This window comes from Conger conger, chromosome 4 (assembly GCF_963514075.1).
Source record: "Conger conger chromosome 4, fConCon1.1, whole genome shotgun sequence".
Classification (NCBI taxonomy): Eukaryota; Metazoa; Chordata; class Actinopteri; order Anguilliformes; family Congridae; genus Conger; species Conger conger.
In genome coordinates, this window is record NC_083763.1 from 45427456 (window position 1) to 45452766 (window position 25311).

A 25311-nucleotide genomic window follows, 5' to 3' on the forward strand; every position below is an offset into this window, starting at 1 on the left:
ACACTCAAATTCATTGTCATGGATAGGCTCCACCATGTAAACATCAGTTTCTGTTTGGCATCTTGTTACCATAGATATCGCAGACCTTCCCTGAAGTATAATGCAAAACGTTTTTGTTATACACTTGTATAATCAGGCTTCATTTGAAGTCCCCACCCAGATGTGCTGCAAAGGCTCACCCCTCCTCTTCTAGCTACTCTTGCTATTTACAGACAGCTAGGTCATAATTTTTATATGTTCTATACATGCTGAGATGTAATGTGCTTAATTAATGGATGAACCACACCTGCTTTCCATAAAATTATTGTAATTATTGTAATTCGTTTTCAAGCCTTGTTCACTACCTACGCATTTTAAAGCACTTCAGCTGTGGCAGTGGCAGTTGCAGTGTTCTGAGATCAAATATCTTAAAAACACATCAGATTTATTTGTTGACTTGCTTATTTTACCTACCTTATAATATGCGTTGGTGGTTTTGTCACTTTTATATATTGCCATGGATATGCTATTTGTGAAAGATAATTTTTTTGTGATAATTCCACTTCACTGAGATGCTAAGTAGAGTTGATAGAATTTGTGGTATACACTCATCGTACTGTATGTGTTCAGAGCTTTTTCCAGATTTGCACAGATGTCTTTAAGTGAAGCTTGTCTCCTCCCAAAATACAAAAAGTGCCACCATAACCATTGATAGGGGGTTTTAGATGTACACAACATCTTTGCAATTTACTGCTCTGTTTTGAGTCAAGTCTGAGTGGTGTCTTTGGTGGTTTTTAATGTCTTGTTTTCCAGCAATCGAGAAGTGTGTCATCACCTCTGACGTCTGACTTACTTCGACACTTCCGACTACCTCATGACTGCCGCCCTGGCACAAAATGGTTACCAGCAGTTTGCATGCTAATGTCTTTTTCCAATTCCATGAAGAAAAACAGCAGGAAAAGGTAGAAGTAATAGGATTTAATGTAGCTGTGAGGAATGGCGTAGTCAACTTTAATGATAGTGTGGTACGTTAATCTCATTACCTTTCGCTTGATGGTACACGAGGCATGTGCATCCAACACTCTTTACCTTCAGGGTAGCTACCCTGTTTGCTTTAGTGTTCACCCATATTTAGTCCCTTCTGCAGGATCAGATGTGATGTTTCGCGCAGAAGCTTGTGTCAAAGGGAAAATGCTTTGTTTCACAAAATGTGTCCAGTTTTAAGACTGAACCTCATGAATTTTTTGAGCCCTTTTTTACCAGATATAATACTTAATTATTTCTTGTAATGTAGGCAAACAAGGATAAAAATCTATTTGACTGCTCTGAGCTCTTGAGCCCCTTGCTTCTTTATTGATGAGATAAGATGGGACTTAAACCTCTGAAATTATAGCTGTTAATGTAGAGCTGCATTCAGTCAAAATTCTTTACTTTGACAGAAAAATCAATACAAGTGTTTGTTTTTTTTGGCTATGGCTGAACTGGTTGTAGATAAGAACTTCAATTGCAGTTTGAACAGTTAAACTGGGAGTCAAAATGAAGGACAGATGTTGATTGAATCCACATCATTGTGTGCATGTGTGTGTGTGTGTGTGTGTGTGTGACCTAAACACAAATGCAATTGTTGTAATTGCTTCAATGAATATTAGAAGAAATAGCAGACTGTGAGGGGAAATGGCTCCCAGTCTGGTATTTTGTTGTTGCAGTGTTTTTAGAAGTCAGCCCAGCCAGTTAACCACCACCCCCTCCTTATGTTCTTCATGTACGGGTAATTGGCTTGTTTCCATGTCAAAATTAATCCCATAGTTTTCTCGTTCCACAGTAAGATACCAGGCACAGACCCTATTTTAGTCACCCTATAAATGTAAGCCTCCGAAAACATTTTGACCTTTCTCTATCTGTGCTTAAAAGCTGCATTTTTTATTTGCCTGCCATTCCTGTTTGATTCTACAAGAGGACTGGTTTTTGTGTGTGGATGTGCTGTTCATCAAAATAGCTACTCGCCTGTCATAAATGAAAACTGAGCAATATTCCAATTGAGCATAATGTCCTGTGCATATCCAATGATATAGGGGAAGAATGCTTTAGGGTTTGCTAACGTCTCTGTCACAAAAGTGATTTCCAGTCTCTAAAACAGTTGTGTGGAGATTTTGAGAAAGCACAACATAAATTTTGTCCTTATTTTGGAACCCCGTCCATTTCATTTCATTTATGTATTAGCCTATCAAAAGTCAAAGATCATGGTAGCGCAGTGGACAGCAATGTACCCTCACAGCAGGAAGGTCCCCACTTTGAATCCCAACCAAGACCCTCTCTGTGTGGAGCTTGCATGGTCTCCCTGTGTCTTTCTGGGTTCCTGCTGGGTACTTCTGTCTCTTCCCACAGTCCAAAGACATGCTGGTTAGGCTAATTGGAGACTCTGAATAGCCCATAGGTATGAGCTTGCGAATAAATTGTGTGTATACCCTGTGATGGATTGGAAACCTCTTCAGGGTGTATTGTTATATCCCCCAGCCCCATGACCCTGACCAGGAATAAATGTTTTATAAAATGGATGGATTGAAGTCAAAGATCGAGGTCACTGATACTTGAATTATTATTTTTTTCAACTTGCACTTGACACTGGTATTGGCTTTATGAAAATGTACATACATGTTCATGAGTTGCCAGAACTCTATTGATCACAGGTCAACTATCAAGGTCACGAAGGCTCCAGTTATGTTCATCATTCATGCCTTCCAAGTCTTCCTCAGTTAATGTCCATGGTTACTCAAGAAATATTGGCATGAATAAATATTTCTAAAAATTTAGGAAAAAAGGCTGTATATAAAAAAACTACCTGGATAATGATGTTTTCCCCATATGTTTATGTTCAAACATATGGGAAAACAATATACTTTTATTTCGAAACATTTACTTGTCCTGTTTTTTTCTGAAACACAGGTGCCAAAACTATTAGCACCCCTAACAATGAATGTATAGTATTGTAAAAAAAAGTTAAATTGGCAATACAATTTGACTTTTATTTAGTTTATCTCAGTCTGAAGGAACTGTATTTTGTTATTCCATCACTTCCTGTTTCACAAAAATGAGCTAACACGCATGCAAAATCCCTTTGGCTTTGGAGGATGCAAGTGGACATTATCCCCACGGACGGTAAGGAAGATGGTGAGGGGGGCCATAAATAACCAAATGATCGCAATTATTGCAATTTTTGGGGTCACCAAGTTATGCCTGGAAGAGAGTGCTCTGGTCAGATGAGACCAAAATTGAACATTTCGGCCATACATATTTGGCAGCAAAATGGGATGCATACAAGGAGAAGCACCTCATACATACTGTCAGATATAGCAGTGGGTCATTGATGTTTTGGAGAGGTTTTGCTGCCAGTGGTCCAGGGACACTATTTAAGATTAATGGCACAATGAATTTAACAAAGTACCAGGACATTTTGGTGGAAAAAGGTAGACTCCAAGCATACATCAAAATCCACACAGAAATGGTTGCATAAAAACAGCATGTCTACAATGGCCATCTCAGTCTCCAGACTTAAATCCCATGAAAAACCTGTGGTCTGAACTGAAGAGTGGAGACTCCCAAGGGTATCAATGAATACATTTCTGCATGGAGGAATGGTCAAAAATCTTGACCATTGAGAGATGTATTCCTCCATAATACGGTGTAATCTAGTCTCACTTGTTTTATTGCACTTCCCCCAATAGATTGAGATATTTGCCATTTGTTTTTTTTTACGGAAATCTTCCAGAGATTTCATGTCAACAATTAAACATTAAACCATGATTAACAAGAGAAATTAAAGTAAGGAGCCAAGTTTAGAACCAATGACCAAGAATGGAACGATTATCTCCTTTAAAAAGAGTAATTTTAAGGGTTTGATTGCTTTCTATTTTTATAACTAAATCTTAATTGCCACTGAATGGCAAATACTTAGGAGTTCTATACCTTTGAGAATTTGAGAGTGCTGAACATTTATTTAGTGTTTCAGCAAAGCACCACTAAAGAAATAAATTACAGGCACATAAAAAGGCCACCTGTCAGGTCAAGTCGATTTGATCATTTTTATACTTTCGATTTAAAAAAAGCACAACTATGAGCAGCAGTAAAAGTGCCTTCACAAATTATTCAGCTTTGAAAAGTTAGTCTGATGCATTATTAACATCAATATTATGGAGAAAACATGTAGCATGTAGCATGACCAACATCAACATTCACAGTCAACTCCCTTGCTTTATTTTTATGCTAGGCAACATTTCATGATCTCATGAAATTATTTAAAGAATATTACATCTTCTTTATATATTTAATATTTCAGTATTTTGTATTTTAAGTATTTATCTAGTATGGATACATTGTGTAAGAATGTAGCTGAAAGAGACATAAATACAGTTTGGTGAACTATCAGTTTCTATGTTTCTATTTCTTTTTGTAGCATTAACCTCTCGCATGCGAGTGGGTGTGAAGCAAGGGTCAATTAATCAGGCAGATTAACCTGGGATTAGGCAGGGTAGGAAAAACAGTTGTCTAACTGCAAACTAAAGGAATTATGGGGGGAATTTGATGGTTGCACATTTCAGACTGAGATTAAACTATTGTTAAAAGGCTAAAAAGTAATTCAAAGATTGTTTTGATAAGTGCACTGAATAGACTGTACGTAATATTTAAGCATACAGTATGTGTCCGCAGAATATTAAGTTTAGAGTGAATTTTTTTGTTATTTGGGGGGGATTTCAACTTTGCTGTTATATTCCAAAAATCCCTGGCTTCAGAACTGATTTAAAAGCTTCTAAAAACTGTCCCCAACAGCAGTAGTGAATTGAAGTGCTCTTAGTATATAGTACAATGAGAAGGAAGTGAAAAATGACTGAAGGGATATTAAGTAGAACGGCAAAGTATTCTAGGTTCAAAAATGGATACAAATTACCCTTTCAACTGGTATTAGTTGCATTCAAAAGTCCTTGGATAATTTTAGCTTGCCTTTTACTTTGGTGGAGGCTTGTCTTTTGAACTTAATTACAAAATTGAAAGGTGAAGATAAGTATAATTTGCAAAGAAAATTATATTGCTACTTTATATTCTTTATGCTATCCATTAGCTTGTACAGATTACTGGTGCTATTTATATCCATAATTAACAGAACTTGTTGAACTGCAAAAAAAATATGGAACTGGAAGTAAAAAAATATGGAAATAAGCACCTGAGGTCATATGTGCATATTTGCAAGAACTATGTTTATGGTGGTCTAGGTTAGAATGGCTGGTGGAAGGTTATGCCTCTATTTTTGATTAAATTTGTTTGGTCACAGATGCTGGGGTCCTTTTACCTTTTGGGGTCCTTTTAGTTCTTCTTGTTCTTGTGGTTTTGCATTAGTGTTGCAGAGGTTCTATTTTATATCGGTCAACATACACCATGTGGCTCAAGCCTCACCGAGGTTGAGCTTTTAGGAGACAGTATACCAAATCACCACTCCCCCCAACTGTTTGGAATCATACCTTACAAATACAGATGAGAGTCCGCCGGCTCGTTCTCTTGTTTGCCTCCTGTGTAGCTTGTGAGACAGCTTTGGGGGCACTTTGTTGGATTGTTGGATTCTTGTCTCAGCTACAGCTAACGACTACCGTGTTCCCCTATCAGGACAGAAATGACCACCCCCCCCCGACTTCTTGTGTTCTGAGCACCCTAGTATCAAGCTACAGGCTCCAATTCGACCTAGCCCCCATTTTGGGGTATTGTTCCCTCCGTTCTGAGGGATGGGTAAGGTCGCTCTTCAGCATAGGTCTGAGTAGTGTTGGGGAGAGGAACTATAACAGCCTTGCCCTCAGAGGTGATGGGGGTTTTACTCAACTGATTTCCTGATGACAAGAAGGTTGGGGGTTTCCGGCCCATCCTGAAAGTGTCTGCTTCTGTACGTTGCCTGAGGCTGTCCTGTCGTCTCGTCCGTTTGACGCGGGGACCACAGTGGACTTATTTCCTACTTATTTCCACATTCCTGTTCACAGGGAGCACAGGAAGTACCTTTTCAAAGGTATGGATGTGGCACTCGCTCCACTTCGGAGCCAGGGTATTTGCAAGCGAGCTACCTGGATGATTAGCTATATGTGTCCCTTCAGAACAGAGGGCCAGTGGCAATGCAGAGTCTGTGCTCTGCAAGCAGGGCTTGACCTTGTACAGCAAGTATACTGACTTATCTCTGCTTGGGTTGGATTCAAACATGATGGGAGCCTCCCTGACTCCCAGGAGGTTATCAGTGGTGAGGGAACATTGTCCAACTTCATTGTGAGGAAGCAGGTGACTGTGAAGTTTGACCAGAGGCTGCTTGGGCTGTTGCCAGGATAAATCCAGGTTGTCCCTTTGGGGCTGCTCCACATGTGGTCACTGCAGCAGTTCTTTGCCCGGCACAGGGTGAACCCCTTGGAGAATGGCCAGCGGCTTCTCTCATTGGGCCCAGATTGCAGACTAACCATAGCATAGTGGTCCCACTCGAGGCGGAAGTGATTCAGACTGTGTGTTTGGCCCCTGGACCAGGGCCATCCAGCGATCTTGATGCAGTGCTAATGGCAGCTCAACAGGCAGCCAGAGCCACCTCTACTTGGGTGCTCTATGCTGGTTGCTGTAGCAGGTTCTGTTTGTTGGGGCCAATCCAGGTTCAGAGACCCCGGTTTGTGTGCCACCACAGGCTTGTCGATGGCCTGACAATGGGACAGTCCCTTATCAGCTGCCTTTTAGGGGGGCATGGAGGCTGTGCCCACCAAAGATTTGTTTGGTCCCCTCATGGAACCTGAGGGTGGGCTTGAATGCTGTTACAGAGCTACATGCTCTGTCTGTGCACCCAGCCTCGCTCCTTTGTGGCAAGGCCTTTGGTTTGGACCTCTTTCATCTTCCTCCTAGGCTGCCCAGCACTGAGGAGTCACATTGGTTGCACCAGCTCAATTAGACAGACTGATCAGCTTTTGGTCTGGTTTGGGTATTCAGTGCAAGGTCAGGCTGTTTCTAAGCAGGGGCTAGCTCCCTGGGTGATCAGTGAAAGAATTGGTCTCCATCAATGCTCCTTCTACAGGAATGGTGGCCTCTTGGGTGCTGTTCAGAGTTGCTTCCTTGGAGGAAGTTTGTGCAGCAGCTGGTTGGGCTTCCTCACTGGCATTTGGCAGGTTCTATCCCCTGAACGTGGCATCGTCTGTGGCACATCTGTTCTTTAAGTAGAACAGCCCCCTTGATTAGTCACTAATCGCACCTTTTTTGTGTGAGTCAGGGTGTTCTTTGTTTGGTATTTTACCCTTCATTTGTGGAACTCTTCCCTCAGTTCAGGGTATGACTTATTTGTTTCCCGAGAAATGGCAGTCCTGGATTCCCTTAGGACTCTCATCTGTATTTGTAAGGTACTGGTGGGGGGAGTGGATCATTTGTTATTCTATCTCCTAACCGCTCACCTCAAAATAATTTCTGGACCAATGGCTTGAGGAAGTTGAGATGCTGTACTCAAGCCTTCAAAAGAGACTACAGTCCGCGTTGAAGGCCCACTCATCTCGTGCACATGTCTAGCGAGGGACCATGCAACATCAAGCTAACATCAAGAGTATTCTCTTAGACCAAAACATTTTTTTTTTGTTTATATTGAAAAGGCAAGTTTAGGGAATGGTGATCATATATATTTTTTAAAGTAATGAATAAAATGGTATGTTAAGATTATATTTTATCCTCAAAAGTCTCATGATTTTCATCCATTTACATTTTACATTTTAGTCATTTGGCGGCACGGATGGTGCAGTGGGTAGCACTGCCGCCTCACAGCAAGGAGGTCCTGGGTTCGAATCCCCGTCGGCCGGGGCCTCTCTGTGTGGAGTTTGCATGTTCTCCCCGTGTCTGCGTGGGTTTCCTCCGGGTACTCCGGTTTCCTCCCACAGTCCAAAGACATGCACGTTAGGCTGATTGGAGAGTCTAAATTGCCCGTAGGTATGAGTGTGTGAGTGAATGGTGTGAGTGAATGGTGTGTGTGCCCTGCGATAGACTGGCGACCTGTCCAGGGTGTATTCCTGCCTTTCGCCCAATGTATGCTGGGATAGGCTCCAGCCCCCCTGCGACCCTGATCAGGATAAGCGGGTTCAGATAATGGATGGATGGATGGATTTTAGTCATTTGGCAGACACTTTTAATCCAAAGCGATTTACAAGTGCATAGCATCCAGGCATTGCATTTGTACTATCCTGTCAGATAAACTTGATGCATAACTGTAATGCTGGGCTCTTGGTAGCACAATCTCTGAGCTAACTCTATTTTTCAGACTAGCCTGCTAATTTGAGCTACTGTGCATATTATCCTGAGGAGGTAGGTCAATTTGTCAGAACACCGGTGCACCATGAGATGGAGGAAAGTATGGCAGTCTAACCTGAAACGTGGTTCCATACCTGAACTTAGTGGCGATTTTGGCAAAAAATGTTGAACTTAGAGACAGTTGACCTGATGCTAGAACCATTCTGATGTCAGATTTTTTTTTTAAAGGCAATTCACTCTACTGTCCCAACTTCTCACCAGTTATCACCAGCAAGCTCCCTGTTATATCGTTGCTTTCACAGCAAGGAATTGTGGATCCTGACCAGTGTATTATTTTAAAAGTATAATATTTAACACAAGACATTATTATATTTCTATGAAACTGTATGTGAACTGATTATTGTTTGTTTATTACAAAGAAACTTGAAAGTTTTCAAAGTACTATAGCTTTGGAAAAAAACATTCTAGGATTTTAAGAATGTTGTGTCCAACATATAGCTTTCATACATTTCATGTTCACAAATGAATGCTATGTTACAACAGTTCTTACACTTGTAAGCTACGTGGAAAAAAGATGGCATCAATTAAAATGGAAGTCAGAAGAGGCTATTTGGATTGGGATGACGTTGCTGGTGGCAGCCATCTTACATCCAGGTCACATTTGGGATTTCCCCCTTCCAAATAAGGGCAAGTGTGCAAGGAGCAAGCATTTTTTTTTGGATTGGAACAGAGCTCAGGTTGTGTCCTGTGTCCCCTCCACTGGGTACACTTCTTTAATGGGATACCTGAGCACGGCTGCTCCCAGTTCAGCAAGCTCCCTCCTCACCGGAGTGAAGGGCATCCAGCACATACACGGGTGCATCGAGGGCATTGGAGAATGCTTGTGCAATGTGACCCTACATTTTGTAATAAGCTTTGAAGCAGTTGCTTTCACTCCAGGTACAGCACTCTAGTAATGTTCCAAGAGAGAAACCGCATGCTGCTGTGTCTGGGGATTGGCTGGAACAAAAGGCTGTCTCCATAACAGCCTACTGCCTCCCTTGACCATGTGTGTATGAGAACTCTACTGAAACCCAGAGCTCAGATGAGTTTGTGCTTAAGGGCCGTCACCCCATTCCTGTACATCAATAGTTGGAAATGACCTGTAAATATTTGGTGGAATTGGCCCAGAGAACACCTAGCCTAAAAAAAAGTATGAACATATAAAAATGTTTCCTTTTCACTGCAGCAATGCAGTACATCTTACACATTTCATTTTGAATTCAGTTTTCAAATTTTGTCAATCTTGTCACTTGGAAGAAAGCTACTTTCCCTGCACACTCCACTAACTGCAGCATCTGGAAAGGAGATAAAGTGGAATGCATATTCAGGTGTGTCTTTGGAGAATTCATTGAGCAGGTCTCCGTCTGCATTTCTGTGCATCGATCCTTCAATAAGACTTTACCCCCGTTAGCATCCTAAGCACGTTTAGTACAATGCCAGCTGTTTTTATCTCATCCTTCAGGACCCCTTATACAAACATGAGGATCGCCAGGAATCAGGTAAGTGAACCACATACTGTATAGAACTGATCTTTAAAAAGTATTGTCCAGCAAGCTGTGCCATTTCAATTTGAATTAATCTTCCATAGATGTGTGGAAAACAATTAGAAAATGGGATAGACAGGAATGTTTAAAAAGTTTTAGCAGGAACCTTGTGATTACTGTATTTGTACACTGGATATGCTGCTTTTTTTCCTGATCCAATCAATCTGATGCAGCTTTCTAGTCAACTTGTTCATGTACTTTCCCTCTCGGTCAGGCTCCAAATTCACTCCCATTAATTTTGGGACCTCGCCAAAACGAATAGGTTTACAGCGGAGAGAAACGACAGAGGACAATAGATTGATAAAAGAGAATACTAACATCAAAAGGGCTCCATGTTTTCAGTTTTAGGTTGGCTATAAATAGGGGAACTATTTTCAGAAATACTGCATAGAAATACAAGCCGTAGTTTAGTGATTTATTTTCATGTTATGATGTTGGCCTACACAACAAATGTACTTCTTGGTGGATAACTGATTAATTAGAAAATTGCAGGATCTTGCAATGCAATGAAACATCAAAAATAGATCAAATGGTAAAAAAAACAGACCTTTTGATATTAGCAATCTCTTTTATTGACCCATTATCCTCCGTGGTTGGCTTGTGCTTTGACTCATTTGAGTAAGGTCCCGAAAAATGTTTTACAGCAGAACATAAAAAATAAATGAGGAAACGAAATACTTATTTGAGTTCAGTTTATTTTTGGTCATATTAAACCAATAAGCTCAACGAAGAGTCCAGTGGAAATGCCCACACAAGAGTGCTGCAGCTTCCTCCTCTGACCTGCGGAAACGGGATCAACTGGCCAAGCACGAGGCACCTGATGGGAACGCCATCGCCCATGCCGCCAGCCTACCCCCAGCCTCCCCTCGACTCTCGCAAAGCACAACCCCCAATGCACTGCACAGTAACATGTCCAGTGTTACTTCAGCTCCAACAGAGTGTATATGAGTCCACTCTGATTTTACACTGAACATTTTACTGTGTGTATTGCACTGTGCTGAATTCGTATGTAGGTTAAAACCGCACCGAAAAAAAGGGCTGTGGGATGAGAAAAGGTGGGTCCAGGGTTTATGACTCTGTCTTGGTTATTAATGCTGGGATGATTGATTCTTGGTAGCAGAAGAGATGCTGTTAAGGGGGGGGGGGGGGGGGTGGAGGGTATATGGCAAACCTATGAGAGTATAAGAGAAATAAGCTGCTTTATTTGTTGCTGTGTACGTGCTTTTATTTGCCGTATTCTAGTGTCAGAGTTAAGCGGAAAGGAACAGGAAAAGGCATGCTGGCTCTTATAGGTTCACGCTGAAAGTGTTTATTCTGGGGCTAACCGCTACGCTTGACACATGACGGGTGGTTTCAATGTTTTGCCCCCTGACTCGTCCCACGAGTCATCACGCGGAAGCCCTCTCTCGCCCTCCAGTGACCTTCGTCCGCTCGACCGAGGCTTACAGGCAAAGTGTCGCCTTCGAAGATTTTGCGTCGGTGATGACAGACAGAAGAGTCAGGGGTCAAGTGTGTTGACATGAAAAAGACCTCGTAATACGCCCGATTCTGTCCCAGGCGGTCCCTAATCTGTTCGTCTGCCAACTCCAGCCTTCAGTATTAGTTGGGTTTCATGTGATTTCAAACGTGTTCTCTCAGCAGGTTCTCTCTGTCGGCTGTCCTGGCAGGTTGTTAAGTGGAAATCATTTGGTGGCAGTGCTGGGCTCTGACATACAGTCCTTCCGGAGTGTCATTCCACTGATTTAGGTCTCTGAAGGCAGTTACTGACAAGAAATAATTGTGTAGTATGGTCCTTGATGGAGCAAAGGTTAGAAGGTTGTAAAGATCTTGCTTGTTTGCCCTGCCTGTTTGTGCAAACAGGCCCCCCCACTGGAAATAGTCTCTCCACTCAATTGTCATTAAATTACAGCATTTAGCCAGTGGCTAAGGTGCACGACTGGGACCTGGAAGGTTAGTGGTTCCAGCCCCGTTGTCACCACGATATGATCCATCCAGCCATTGGGCCCTTGAGCAAGGCCCACATTGCTCCAGGCGGGATTGTCCCCTGCTTAGTCTCATCAACTGGTTAGGCTTTGGGAAATCAAATTAAATACACTGCTCATGCTCATGTCCCATTTCCAAAGAGTTGCAGAGATTTTAATTTGGAAGTGCAGTCAGTGCTATTTATTGGTTTTAACTGTATTTATACTCTCAAACTAATTGCTATCAGAAAGTTGAGTTGAGTGTATGGTCACAATTCTTCCTTGTCACAATGATAGCACCTTTACTAAAAGGGCTTTGGATAAAGGTATTTATCTAGTTTCATTAAGTTAACGTTTTGCCTTTGGTTGATTGATTTATGAGTTCAGATCTGTGACTGACGCGGCCCGTTTTCTGAACGACCACCGTGAGTTATCCTCATCCTGCTCGATTCCGCAGCAGGCCTTTATCTGATTTAGCGCTGAAGCCAGTGTGGTGCTCCTCCGTAAGGGAAGGGATGGGCAGAGGGAAGAAGGGATGTATAAACAGGAAAAGGCAGAGACCAAGCCCTCAGGCTGCGCTTCATCCCATATACGGGAACAGATACAAGAGGACCACCGTTTCTGCCAAAATTCCTCACATAGTGGGCATTCCTGTGAAGCCGGGAAGGGAAAAAGAGAGGAGCTCTGTAGGGGGAAAAAAAAGTTACGGAGGGAAAAAATAAGAGTGCAAAACTTAAGTTTGAAGCGTGGCTACTGCGTTGCAGCTCGGCGCATGTGATTTTTGATCTTATTTAGCTGGAGCCATTCAGTCATATTGATGGCTCTTGCTGATAAAAAGTTTGGCCAGGCTTTTTTTATGTCTCACCGTGAAATGGATTTACAGTGTCCCTGCTTTGCCCTCCAGGGCCCCTGCAATGTGAGGACCAGCTTGGCAACACGGGCGAGGGAGAAAGATCGATGGACCGTTCAAAAAGAAACCTGGGACGGCTCACGGCGAGACCGCCAGCATTGTGCGTTGCGGTCGATACGTCTGCGCTAAATTCTTGGACTCTTAACAAGCAGCCTTTGTCGGTTGGCAGTGTCTGTGCGCGACTCCTTATCCAAACCTGCCCTTTCATTTTGCTTACAGTTGGACTCCCTTCGCCTCTTTGTCCAAAATTTGAAGCATTTCAAGCTTCATGGTTTAATTCTGAAAGGACACGTGCTGACAAGAGGTTTTAGTCTGCTTGGATGCACTTTCTGTGTATGACTCACTCAGGCCTGCTGTTATGTTTGTGCAATCAGTACAGAATACACTCCTGTAGGTGTGTTATCTTTTGATGGCTGGTGGCTAGTTGAGAGGCCTATAATTTGGGGTCTTAAAGTTACGCGGTTTGGGAATATATCAAATAATTATGATTTAAAAAATGTTTAGAAGCAGTTGCAAGAAGAGTTGGCTGGTTGTGTGTGTTAAGGCACGGGTCTGGGGTTCCCCAGGGGTCCCTGGCAGCAGACCAACTGCATAGCGACGCTGACGCCAGCTCTCAGATTCCACTGGCAAACAACAGTGGCATTTGCGTCAATTGATCTTCAATTGAACCATCTTGGACTGCAGATAATGTATTTTTGATTAGTTAATTGAGAACACAGTATTTTATATTTGACCAAAATTAAATTGTAGTGATTAATATTGAAACTGTCTGTCTCTCTTGCTGACACAATTCTTCCTCTGTAAATTCCGGTTCAAAACCATTCGTCATTCTGGTTTGTCAAAATCGAAAAGCTTGTCCTCTAACTCGGCGAAGACGTAACTGCATGGGGACACTGACGCATGCTGTGAGATTTCACTGACAAACAACAGTGACATTTGCGTCAATTGATCTACAATTGAACCCTCTTGGACTGTAGATAATGTATTTTTGATTAGTTAATTGAGAGCACAGTATTTTAGATTTGACCAAAATTAAATAGTAGTTATTAATATTAACCCCTTTTTTTAACAAGCTTGAAAATTATATACCCAAATGCCTACTATTCTTGAATCCTTTTGACTCTGCAGATAGCAACAGGTTGAGAATATTGTAAAGAGATAAGTACAATAATCACAAACATAACCTCTTGTATACTAATATATTAATTGAAGTCCATTGATTGACGTTTTTTCATATCCCCATCAACAAGTCAAACACATTCCACTATTTCACATGCTATTTATTATTCAAAAGCAGGCCTGCTCCTTATTTATATGCATACTGAATAATAAGACAATATTTTGAAGGTATTTAGATGATCACTGATATAAAATGGGGTCATGACAATGGAAATGCCCTCTATTGTGGAGCCAAAGGTGTTTTCACTGTCTTAAATATTCACTGGAGACTACACGAGAGGCGAGAGAGACGAGAGAGCTTTCCTTGGAAGTCCCACAAAGGAAGTCCTCCTATTTAGACGTGGGCATCGCAAATATGTTGTAATATGTCAACCTTTATCGCAAATGTTTTTGCAGAAGTGTAACTGTGCATATTGAAAATGCTACCATTTCATTACACAGGCAAAAAAATTCTGTGTTTTAGCATAACAAACTATACATCGTTGGATGTCCTTAGCTAAAATGCTTCTCAGTCATTACTTTAATACCATAACACTAGCAGGTTCAGCTAAAGTTATACAGTATTTTTTGCTCATGGATGAGGATCACGCCTTTATAGTACAACAGGATTGCCAATACTGGTCAGAGAAGTTCCTACGTGGGCTCTTCTTGTTCCAGTGTTCCAGAGAGCCTATACAAAATGTAGGTAATAGCATTCATTAGCACAAGTACTTGTCAAAGTATGCAGTGACGAAACGTTTTTTTTTTAACTGCATTGCATTTGGTTTGTTGGGCCCTTGCTGTGAAAATGACGCTGACATTACCTAATTTTGTGTAGCATATGGATTTCTAAAATGCAAAGGCATTATGTTGACCTGCCTTTACAGAATATCCAGGGTGCCTATTTGTCTGTCGTAACACATTTTGGGCACTATAGCCTTACAAAAGCAAAGTTGCTTCCAGTTACCTACATGGTTCAAGAGGGATGAAAGTTTAAAATGTCATGGAAGTATTTTCGACAGGTAACGCAAAACAATAGGTGCCTAAAACAGTCCTGCGAAATGGTCCTAGCACAGTTGAAGACTACTGGGTATTAAGGACTAATACCGTCCTGAGATATGTTGAACCTAACAGCACTAACGTTTTTGTCAGATCAGTGTTAGTATCCACAGTTCAGCATTTCAGAAGTGCTGTTACATATTCAGACTGGTCAGTGTAAAAAAACAATTTACACTTGGTCTTTTCCTTGAAAAATGTATCTTGTATTTTTCCCTCCCTGCTCCAGATTGGTCTTGCCAGCATGCTGTTCCACCAGGGCTGGTTTCTATCCGTCACACAATCCAGCACTGCACTTGACTTTCTAATGGCCTTCCCCAGCCCATCTCTGAAAGCCACCTGAGATTACGTTTTTCAAAGTAACACATTCATGCAGTTTACCTGAAACATTCCATGTTGCTCTCATTCTGTAAAAAAGAAGTCTATATATAAACATATTTCAAAGCACAGAAGAGGCCAAGGTGATCTCACTGGTATGTATTTTTAATTCACTTTAGTCTACCTTGGTAGCTGTACACACTCAAACTCCATTAAACAAACTCTTAAAGGAGCACTTAAGGCACACTGACCAGAGCCAAAATGGACCTAAGATCTTTCATGCTAGTGGATCTGCATTAGCAGATGTTGACCCAAGTTCTGTAAAACGGAAAAAAGACATAGCGCAGGTCAACAAAATGCAAAACGCTGAGCTTTGATAAATCCGTGATCATACAACCCTAGTTGTAACGCTAACGATAGCTCACCAGGCCATCTGCGTTATTCTGTATTTGCTGCCTTGTGTAAATGAAATGGTATGTATAGTGTATAGCCTTCTGTGCTGCAATATCTCATTATTGATCACTTAGCCATTTCTCATTAGAAAAAAGCAAACGTGCCCAGCCACTGGAAGACTACCCTCTCTTATATGGAAGCCTAAAGACCTCTTCAGTGAGTAAATTGCATTTCTTTGACAGATTAGCAGCCTTTGAAATTGTCGTAATGGCCTAATATACATGAATTGTCTGATCACTTAAGTTTGATTAGCAATGTCCCAAATTTGAGTGGTAAGTAGCTTAGATAATGCGAGTATTTGTCTCTTTGCCTTTTTGTCAAAATGGGCTGGGTGGCTGAAAACGGTTTAACCTAAATTATCTTAATAGAGTTGGAATTAAAATGAAACTGCAGCCATTTATTTAAGAGGGAGAAAAGCTGAAATTTTGGAGGTTGATCTCAACAGATTAAGGGCAGATTTTTTTCTGCCATTTAACTGATATTCCTGTGGTTTTGCAGGCAGGGTGTTTTTCTTAGCTTGTGGTTCACATTTCGTATTGGAATGAAATGGCCTAGCAGAATGCTATTTCAAATGATGCCAATTATTATAATCATTACATAAGAGTCTCTCGTCAAAAGCTGAAGTTGGTGTCATAAATTTATCCTCTGCTATGGATTTCATCCATGGCTTGGGGCCATTAAGAATTTATTGGAGACTTTTAATTTATTTGGGAAGTCATCCGCTGACTTGGAAATTCGGCCCTGGCTTCGGGTCTCCATGGGTTAGATTTGGCTAAGCTATTTTTTGCCAGAAGCGGAATTTACAACAGATTTTCAAAACTGCTTATTTTCTTTAACTGCTTGAGGAGCCCACACAAAGTTAAAGGACACATTTGGCAGAGGAAAGGTGTTATAGAGCTTTCCTGTTTATCAGCCACATACAGCCATTTACTGCTTTTGTCAACCAAGTAGAAATGAATCCCCCCCCCCCTTTTTTGTCTTGCTTGATAAACTTTAACTATGTTAAAGTGTGTGTATTGAGTACATTCTCTGCCTTTTCAATGAAAGTATTTTTGTATTTATTATGTTCATGAAAATAAAATAAAAATATCTTATAAGGCATTAGTTCAGTTGACCTATTTCCATGTATAAATTGAATTTTATGGAATTCTCAGTCTGTTTTCTACCTCAAACGTAAAAATAAAAATCAGGCATATCATCCTTTTTAGGAATGGCAGGGAAACAACATCCAATATTGGAATAGACGAGTTTGCTTCTGTAAAATATCTATAAAGCTATAACCGTTGTGGCCACAGAGGACCGGTTGTTGATCTCAAAGCTGTCAGAGATGCATGAAAACAAAGGACATTTTGGTCTTAGCTTTTATAATCAGAATTTGAAATCTGGTGACAAAGGGCCAAAGTTCTGCTAAAACAGAATGGTGCCGATTGCTTTCTACTGTGCTGTTCCAACTCTTGATCCCTGAGGTTTTCTCTCCGTCTCAGTAACGTGGGAAACTGACGGCATTAATTTGTCAGAGAGCAAAAGCTTTCCCGATTGAGTAGGTTGCACCTCTCTCTTCGCTTGGAGGCAAAGCCATGCCCCCGTACCTGTGTACTTAAACAGAGCCTAAGATGCACTCAACAGGAGGCTCAAAACAAGCTCCCCGCTCTAATTTTGTTGCTTGTCTGGATCCACTTGTCAGTGCCTGTCTCAGAATTTTTGCCCTTATGCGAATTGTCAACTTTCCTCAACTAATGGAGGTTTAAAAAAAGTAGCACTGCATGTTTAAAACTCTACATTTCAGGTCAGGCTTTTTTTTTCCCCCTTACGACGAGGGAGGGAATTGTGTCCTGGAATGAATCGATGCCACAAAGAGCAAATCTATTCTAAAGGCTTTATATATTTTTATATATTTTATATACTGTATATATTTATATATTATTTTAACAAATGCACATTACACATGGATGGACATGTATTTCTTATACCTGCTTGAAACTGAGATTTTGTATTGAAAATGACTTTCCTCTTGAAGCCACCATTTTAAATTCATTATTTTTGATGAGCTTTTTATTGATTGGGGATTTATCCTATAAAACATAGGTGACTTAATACTTTTTTATATCAACGTTACATTAAAACCAGGAAAATACTTTTCTGTTGTTTTTCTTTATAGCATATAACATGTTTTGTGGCAGTGGATAAATTCTTCTGCATGAATCCCATGCATAAAATCCAGCCTTTCTCATTTAAAATGACTCTTTGACGATTAAGAAACATTTTAGCCTTCATCCATATGAGAAGTTATTCATGATAATGGCAAACTTGAATGAAAATGAATATGTGATGGGTTGACAGCTGAGCCTTGAAATAAGATATTAAGACCATTATCGCGCTAGCCGGCTAATGATTCGGGGTGATGCCATTGCTAGCATGCCTGTACTCTTCTGGCTAATTTCTGCTGTATTTTCCTTCTGTAAATTAATTAATTAATTTGGCTAGATGTTTTTCCATCCTTGTGGTTTTTATTCATTTGACACCTTACTGTATAAAGCACTTTAAACCAGAATGTTTAGTTCAAGACATGCAATCTTTGTTTCCCTATCGTGTTAGGCCTGCTGGCCTCTTCTAATGAGGAGAGTGCAGCCTCATCTTTGTCGTCCAGGTGCTCGGCCCGTGATGACAGAATCCGGAAAATGTCACGCCCTGCCCCGCTAGTTTGCCCTTCATATCTCTGTCATATCAAAGGCGAACGTTCCTGTTGACTCTCTGAATTCAGCTGCAAAACCAATCAGCATATTTGTCTCCTGCTTTGAAGTTTTGTTTTGTTTGTCTATTGAGCCAGTCCTTTTTTTACCACAAACTAAAACTCCGCCAGTTTGTCATTTTGTTTATGTAACTGCAGTTGCACGTTCTATAAGCTTAAGACACATGAGCACTGGCTTGTTAATGGTTACATAAGCTGACCTCCGTGTCAAAACGATGGGGCTGAAGACCAAGTGGAAGGGCGAAAGGCTGGTTATTAGACAGAAGGACTGTGTAGCTGCTCATCCACCCCAAATGATTCCATCTCCATTTGCACAATTTGCCTGGAATATCTAAAAAGTAGGACGTGATGCGTTTGGTTGCATAACAATCACAAAATTATTTATATCCCCCCCCCATGGAAATGAAGCTTTGTTTAATTGGCTGATCCAAAGAAGGGTTTCAGTCTTGGTTAATATAAAAAATGACATTTGGATTCTGGAAGAGATGAACTCACTGTCTCAGTGGGCCTACAAATTAGAGGAGCAGCAGAAAATCTGATGAACAGCGTTTGGAAGGAACATCAGGCTAATCACTGTGGTCTTATGCGGAATAGGTTGCCGATGAGTTAATGCACTGAGATTAACTTATTAGATCATAATTACCACTATCAGCGTTGAAGGATTGTGTAGCGATGCTTGCACAGCACTGTTGCCATGGAAATGATGGAGTTGCATCTCCAAATTGACCTGCAATCTGTTTTTGAAGTCACTTTAAATGGTGGGATTAAGATGTCAATCTTGGCAGGGACACAAGCACATTTAGGGTAAACGGCTCCGCAAATGAGGTTAAACGGAAGGTTCCTTTTGTTTACCAACACGGAAACTCACGCAGTCATAATATCATCAAGCGGATTTTGTCAGTTTGTGTAGCAGCGCATGAATACATCGTACAGCGTGACATTTGTTGTACCGTCTTTATCTTTATCGCCCGTCTGTGCGGTGCGTGCGTTAAGACGAGGCGCAGAGGGTGCTCATTCCGAAGCCGTTCTAAGTAGTATCGCCGAAATGAAATTAGTCTTCACATGCGGCAATGACGCTTCTCACCTCTAATTGATTTTACAGATGGTTCCAGGGTGAGTTGTTCACGGTCACGCCTGCTTATGAAGCTGGTACATTTCAAACAGGAATGCGTGTCTGCATTTCGAACGTGCCCCCCCCCCAAACTAAGATAGTGCCCCCACACTAATTATGGTTTCTCTATGCTACTGTGATTGATCAGGTTTTTACCGTAGATGCACCCGGAATAAATCCTCATTATGATGCCCTGTGGAATGGCTCCTTGAGGATTCGTTTCTGTTAAAATCAGCATGCAGACACAGCAACCAGCCGCAGTCTACAACTTCTGCTCTACACGCGTTTTTGGAAAGTGTAATGCCAACACAGAAAGATTTAACAATGTTTTTTATTTTTGGAAACTTCACATTAAAATTGGAACGTTTAAAAGGCTACATTTTTCTACACTCTGACTGCTAATGTCTGCTGCAGTTAAACGACATAAACCTTTTCATTGTGGAAAAACAGATGGCCGAAAACCGTATTAGACGTTAATTCGCCGAACGTTCAGCGTAGAACAGGTGGCGCGGTGTGTGTCTGTACCCCAGATGTAGCGTTCCGCTACGTCAACATGCTTTCACGTAATACCTTACCACTTTTCAGGGAGAGGGCCTGTTCTGGAAATACATATAAAACCCCTGCCACGGCTGCTTCCTCTTTTAGGCACACAGAAATCCATCCACGGAGGTCTTTTGTGTATCATAAGACGTTTCCTCCCAAGCAAATCGAAGCACTTCGTACAAACTGACAGATGACAGTGTTTGTTTTTTAGGGCATAGCTTTATTTTCCAGTGGTTCAAGCAATGTCTGACTGTGAGCTTAACTTCCTTCACTGATCTCATCTTGCCAGCTGAAGCCAACGCTTCAGGCCCCAGCAGTCATGCTGATATTTACAGAACTATCACTGGGCCCTCCTGTTTGGAATATCTGAAATTGCTTGCCATCGCGTAGCATTCTTGTCTTGAGGCGCAGTTCCTGCGTGTTCGAGAAAGCATGTCTCTCATCACTCGGGAAACCGTTAATAGCTGTGTTCCATAAAAAATATTAATGTTTTGGCTCTGCTTTAAGGCTAGAATGTCAACAATATTACATTACAGTTATTTAGCGGATGCTTTTATCCAAAGCGACTTACGGTTGACTAGACTACTCAGGGGCCAATCCTCCCCTGGAGCAATGGGGGAGGGTCAAGGGCCTTGCTCAAGGGCCCAACATCTGCACTGATCTTATTGTGGTGACACTTGGCTTGAACCACCAATTAGGATATTCTAAATAAATGTTCCAACTAGCACACAACACAAGTGGAAGCACTGTACAGTAGAACTGTGATTCATTTTTAATGAATAGGAAAAATGTTATCATTTTTATTGAAGTGACATGGTTTTTGTTGTTTAATTGTCTAAATATTTGTTTTGAATTGGAGGAAAACACATTACAGTAGGGACATTCAGCATCATCTTTGTCGTCAAGTAATTTTGCTATTGCGTGCCTAATGTTACTAGCGTCTACCTCTTCTAACTGCCTGCCATGGTCATTGGCAAGTATTCACATTGCATGGCTTTTAAATAGGCTGCACTTCTTGTAATTGACCATCATCTTTGTAAATCAGACCATCCCAGTATTGAGCTCCATTTCCATAAAAAAAATATAATAATTTTCGCACTGAAATTTAAATGCACTTTCCACCCGCTGCGACTGCTTTGTGAATCATACATCATTTTCTTCTGGTATTTCTGGTGGTTTAACGCCCATTAAAGAATTTCAATTCTTTTGCGGATTCTGTCTCATTGATTTTTAAATTGGAGAGCTTCCTGGTTTGCTCACTTGTCGTGATAACAAAATTGTGTTGATATACTGATACTTGTTTTCCTCCGCTGCTTTGCAGCAAACAGGTAAATCTACCTAGCCTGGATTTACCTAGGCTGGCTAGGTAAATCTTCCAAGAATCAAGACTTGTTCTTGATTTTTATCAGTGTAATATCAGTCAGGGTCTTTCAGAGAATGATGCATTGCTGTGGAAGTGATGTAGTGCAGTTTGGGTGGGGTGCTGCTCATTCTCCTGTGTGTAAATTATATAGCTCTGCCTATTCAAATCAACAGCAGGATGTTTCAGGTAACTCTTTCATCTCAGCATTTAAGGTACTGGTTTGAGTGGCCTTGGCGTATCGGTTTGTAAAGGACACTGTAGTATTCTTTCCCTGTGAACATGATCGCCTGAGCAGGTGTGCTGAGCTGTACTAAGCAGTACAGATTTCACTGTCAGTATACAGTGTTATTTCCGCCAGTGGAGTGCAGAGGAGTCATACTGAACATGAGTTAACGCACACGACATTGTAGCAAGTGCCTTTTTGAAAAAGTCGGTGACCGAAACGGTCACGTCTATCTTTGCAGTACGTGGGCCTCCCATTCTGTCCGGAAGTCTCCGGAATCCTGGAATGACCCCAGTTTCCCAGAACGATGCCGTTTGCCGTTAGCGTCTGCGCGGCCCTGTCGTCCGGTAACACCGGGCCCCCGACTCCAGCCTGCCTACACGGAAGAAGGAGAGACTTCCCAGAAACGGCGGTCCGCCAGCAGCAATGACAAGAAACCAGCTCACAATGTTTTACAGACCAATAATTGCGATTTATTATTCATGTTGTTATCAAGCAGCCTCCGCCGAGGCCAGCGATCCGGAGTGGACTAATTTAACAGCTACAGTTGTGGAAGACGGGGGGGAGGCGCCTGGCACCTCTCCCACATCCTGCAAATCGCTGCATTCAGCATCGTCGCGGTATCTAAGTCCCGCAAAGTATTTTCTCCTCGGTCAACCAGCATTGATACCTTTTTTTTTTCTCCCATTCGCGCCCCAAAGTGTAGTCTGTTTTAGTTATTTTTCAAGGTAAGCGACAGGCTGTTAAGTGGTGAGCCGCGTTCGTTCATTCACTTATTTGTCCATTCAGTAAAAGCGGGGCTTTTAAGAGCCACACTCTTCTTCTGAACGGCACGCTAGATTAGGTACTCAACTGCAAACCCCCTGCTCGAGCGCCGCAAGGTCAAAAGGGGAGCGCGGCTGCCACCGATTCGCTCAAAACAATACCTGACCAGCCCTCCCCTTATTTTTCCTTTCCTTCTCTTCGCTGATCTCGCTTTCTTTTGCCCTTTTGACCTTAGCGTACGTCTTTGACAGTATGTGTTTTCTTTCGCTGGCATCGCCTCTCATCTTCAGACTTGTCGACCTCCTCGCGTTTCGGCCGTGTGACTTTTGGCGGAGCTACCACAGCTGCTTTCTTCCCAAAGAAGAATCACCTTCCGAAGGCTGTCCTTCCTACAGTATATGAATTATTTTTAGTTTTGCTGCAGGTGCACTGCAAATGAATTCGGCTCGGGGGTTGAACCTCTGTTCGGTGCACAATCGAGTTGTCAAGGTTGCCACCACATTCAGATCCTTACATCTGTGGGAATACCCTAAAATAAAGTGCTCTGGGAACACCCTCCCTCCCCCTGTCTCTCTTTCCCAAGCACCCCATTGGTTGCATTCGAGGTCCGTAAACTATTTTGTGTTTGCATTTATTTACACATTGTCGAATTGCGTTAAGCAGTGACTATTAAAACAACCGTCAAAACCAAACCTTAATTGGTGGGCCTTTCAAAGTGAGTGTTTACAGACAAATAGTGTGAGTGCGGGTGTAACAAAGGCTGTATTTCCCCCTCCCTGAAGCAGTCTGCACGGCTGCTTTTTCTACTCCCAGGCTACTGGCCCAGGGGGTGACATTGGCTCAGGAGGTAAGAGTGGTCGTCTGGCAGTTGGAGGGTTGCCGGTTTGATCCTGCCTTGGGTGTGTCGAAGAGTCCCTAAGCATCGTTTACCATTTGTTACTCCTCAACTCCTGGCTACTCGTTCTCGTGTTTGGTCCAGACCCCTGTTCAGACAAGTTGAGTCGAAGTCTGCCAATCTGCCCACGGAGCTGAATTTGAGGAACAAGCTCCATTTGCCACCCTTCTCGTTTTCCTCTTCCCAGCCCCTCTGCTGAATTGGTTTAGTGGTTCAGTTAGCAGGGCATTGACCTTCTTGCTGGGGTGTAGCCAAGGGCTGCTCACTGTTAGGCTGGGGAGGCTGCTTTGAACAGCATTCATTTTTCAGCGCTGGAGGTATTGCAGGTCTGTCAGTCTGTATCATCAGAAATGTGGCCTTTCCTGGAAGCGTGACTGTGCTTCACCACTAGGAAGACATACAGTATCCTGGAAGTCTCCCCCTCCTGACTTTACTGTAACATCATGGCGCACGTACACCTTATAACTGATCCTTGGTAACTATGTACAGCACATACATTTGCTTTACCTCCGAGAGAGAACAAATATTGTTCTGTTCTGTCAACAGACTGCGTTATTGCTTACTGCATGCCACATAATCATTGTCCGTTTTATTCTGGAGGGGCCTGACATGATGCAAACGGACCTCCTGGTCAAAATTATATTTACAATCTGAGCACATTGAGATAGACCTGAACACCAGCTTGTTAATGCAAATATTTAATCAGCCAATGTGGCGGCAATTAAATGCATACGAGCATGCAGACATGGTCAAGTGGTTCAGCTGTTTTTCAGACCAAGTGTCAAAATGTGAAAGAAATGTGATCTAAGTGACCATGGAATGATTGTTGGTGCCAGACCGTTTGGTGTGAATATCTCTGAAACGGCTGATCTCAGGGGATTTTCAGGGGAAGTTTGCAGAGAATGATGCGGAAAACAAAAAAAACATCCAGTGAGCAGCAGTTCTGCGGGCAAAAACGCCTTGTTAATGAGAGAGATCAGAGGAAACAGGTCGAAGCTAACAGGAAGGTAACAGTAATGCAAGTAACCACGCATTACAACAGTGGTATGCAGAAGAGCATCTCTGAGCACACACCACATCAAACCTCTAAGTGGATAAGCTACAGCAGCAGAAGACCAATAAGTCTAAAAAATAAGTCTAATAAACACCTAATAAAGTGCTCACTCAGTGTAAGTCTTCTGTCTTACGAGCCTTCAGTGAAACAGACTTCAGCCATGACGGGGTGGGCAGAGAGAGAGAATGAATATTCTCTTTAAACTGATGAGTCTTGATCCCCCCCCGTCTCACAGCCCAGTCGAGGCTGCGAGGGTCCGTACCGGCCTTGGACCCAATCGGCAGCCGAAAAATCGAAAAGCACCTCAGAAAAAGGGGTGGACCAAGAACGGTTGATCCCTTAAGAAAAGGGAGTTTGCAGAGCAAGAAAGCGGCGCTCCCTACAGACAATACCAGGGCCAGCACCGCTAAATACTCTGCAGTCTATGCAGAGAGGAGTTACCGCCATGCATCTTTCATCAGACCCGAGACTCAAATGCACGGAAATGTATAAAAGGGCGAAAAAATATCGAGAACTCATCTGAGCACCATCTCATGTGGTGCCTGTATTGTCTTACACGCGGAAACATTGTTCTAACAAGGAGCTTTGATTAATTTATTGTGGCGTATGTTACCGCAGGGTTGCTCACATCATTAACATCAAATTTGACTCCGCTAGAGGAATGAAGCCGTAGATTTATTCATACCATCCGAATAAAGGGAATACTTTTTCCCCCTCCCCTCCCCGCCCCTCCCGCCCGTCTCAGGCTCAGTCAAGTGTTCTGAATGGGGCCGTATTATAGTAGTTTAAAGATAATTCTTCCATTGTAGAAAAGCCATTAGACAGGGAGGGCGATGAGACATGGCAGACAAATAGCCGCCAATGGCCGGTGCCACGTCTCGCATCCCGTCCCATTAACTTT

The 25311-nt window shown here is 42.1% G+C and overlaps 1 protein-coding gene across 6 annotated transcripts in view; it reads left to right on the forward strand.

The window, feature by feature from the left end:
- lpp (LIM domain containing preferred translocation partner in lipoma) overlaps positions 1–25311 on the forward strand; it is a 273606-nt gene that overhangs the window by 73521 nt on the left and 174774 nt on the right. Inside the window, exon 2 of one of the 6 annotated variants that reach the window (XM_061240903.1) lies at positions 9770–9806. The exons of the other annotated variants lie outside the window; for them this stretch is intronic. The gene's annotated coding sequence lies outside the window, so the exon portion shown is untranslated. The remainder of the gene's footprint in view (positions 1–9769; positions 9807–25311) is intronic. 6 annotated transcript variants of the gene reach the window in all.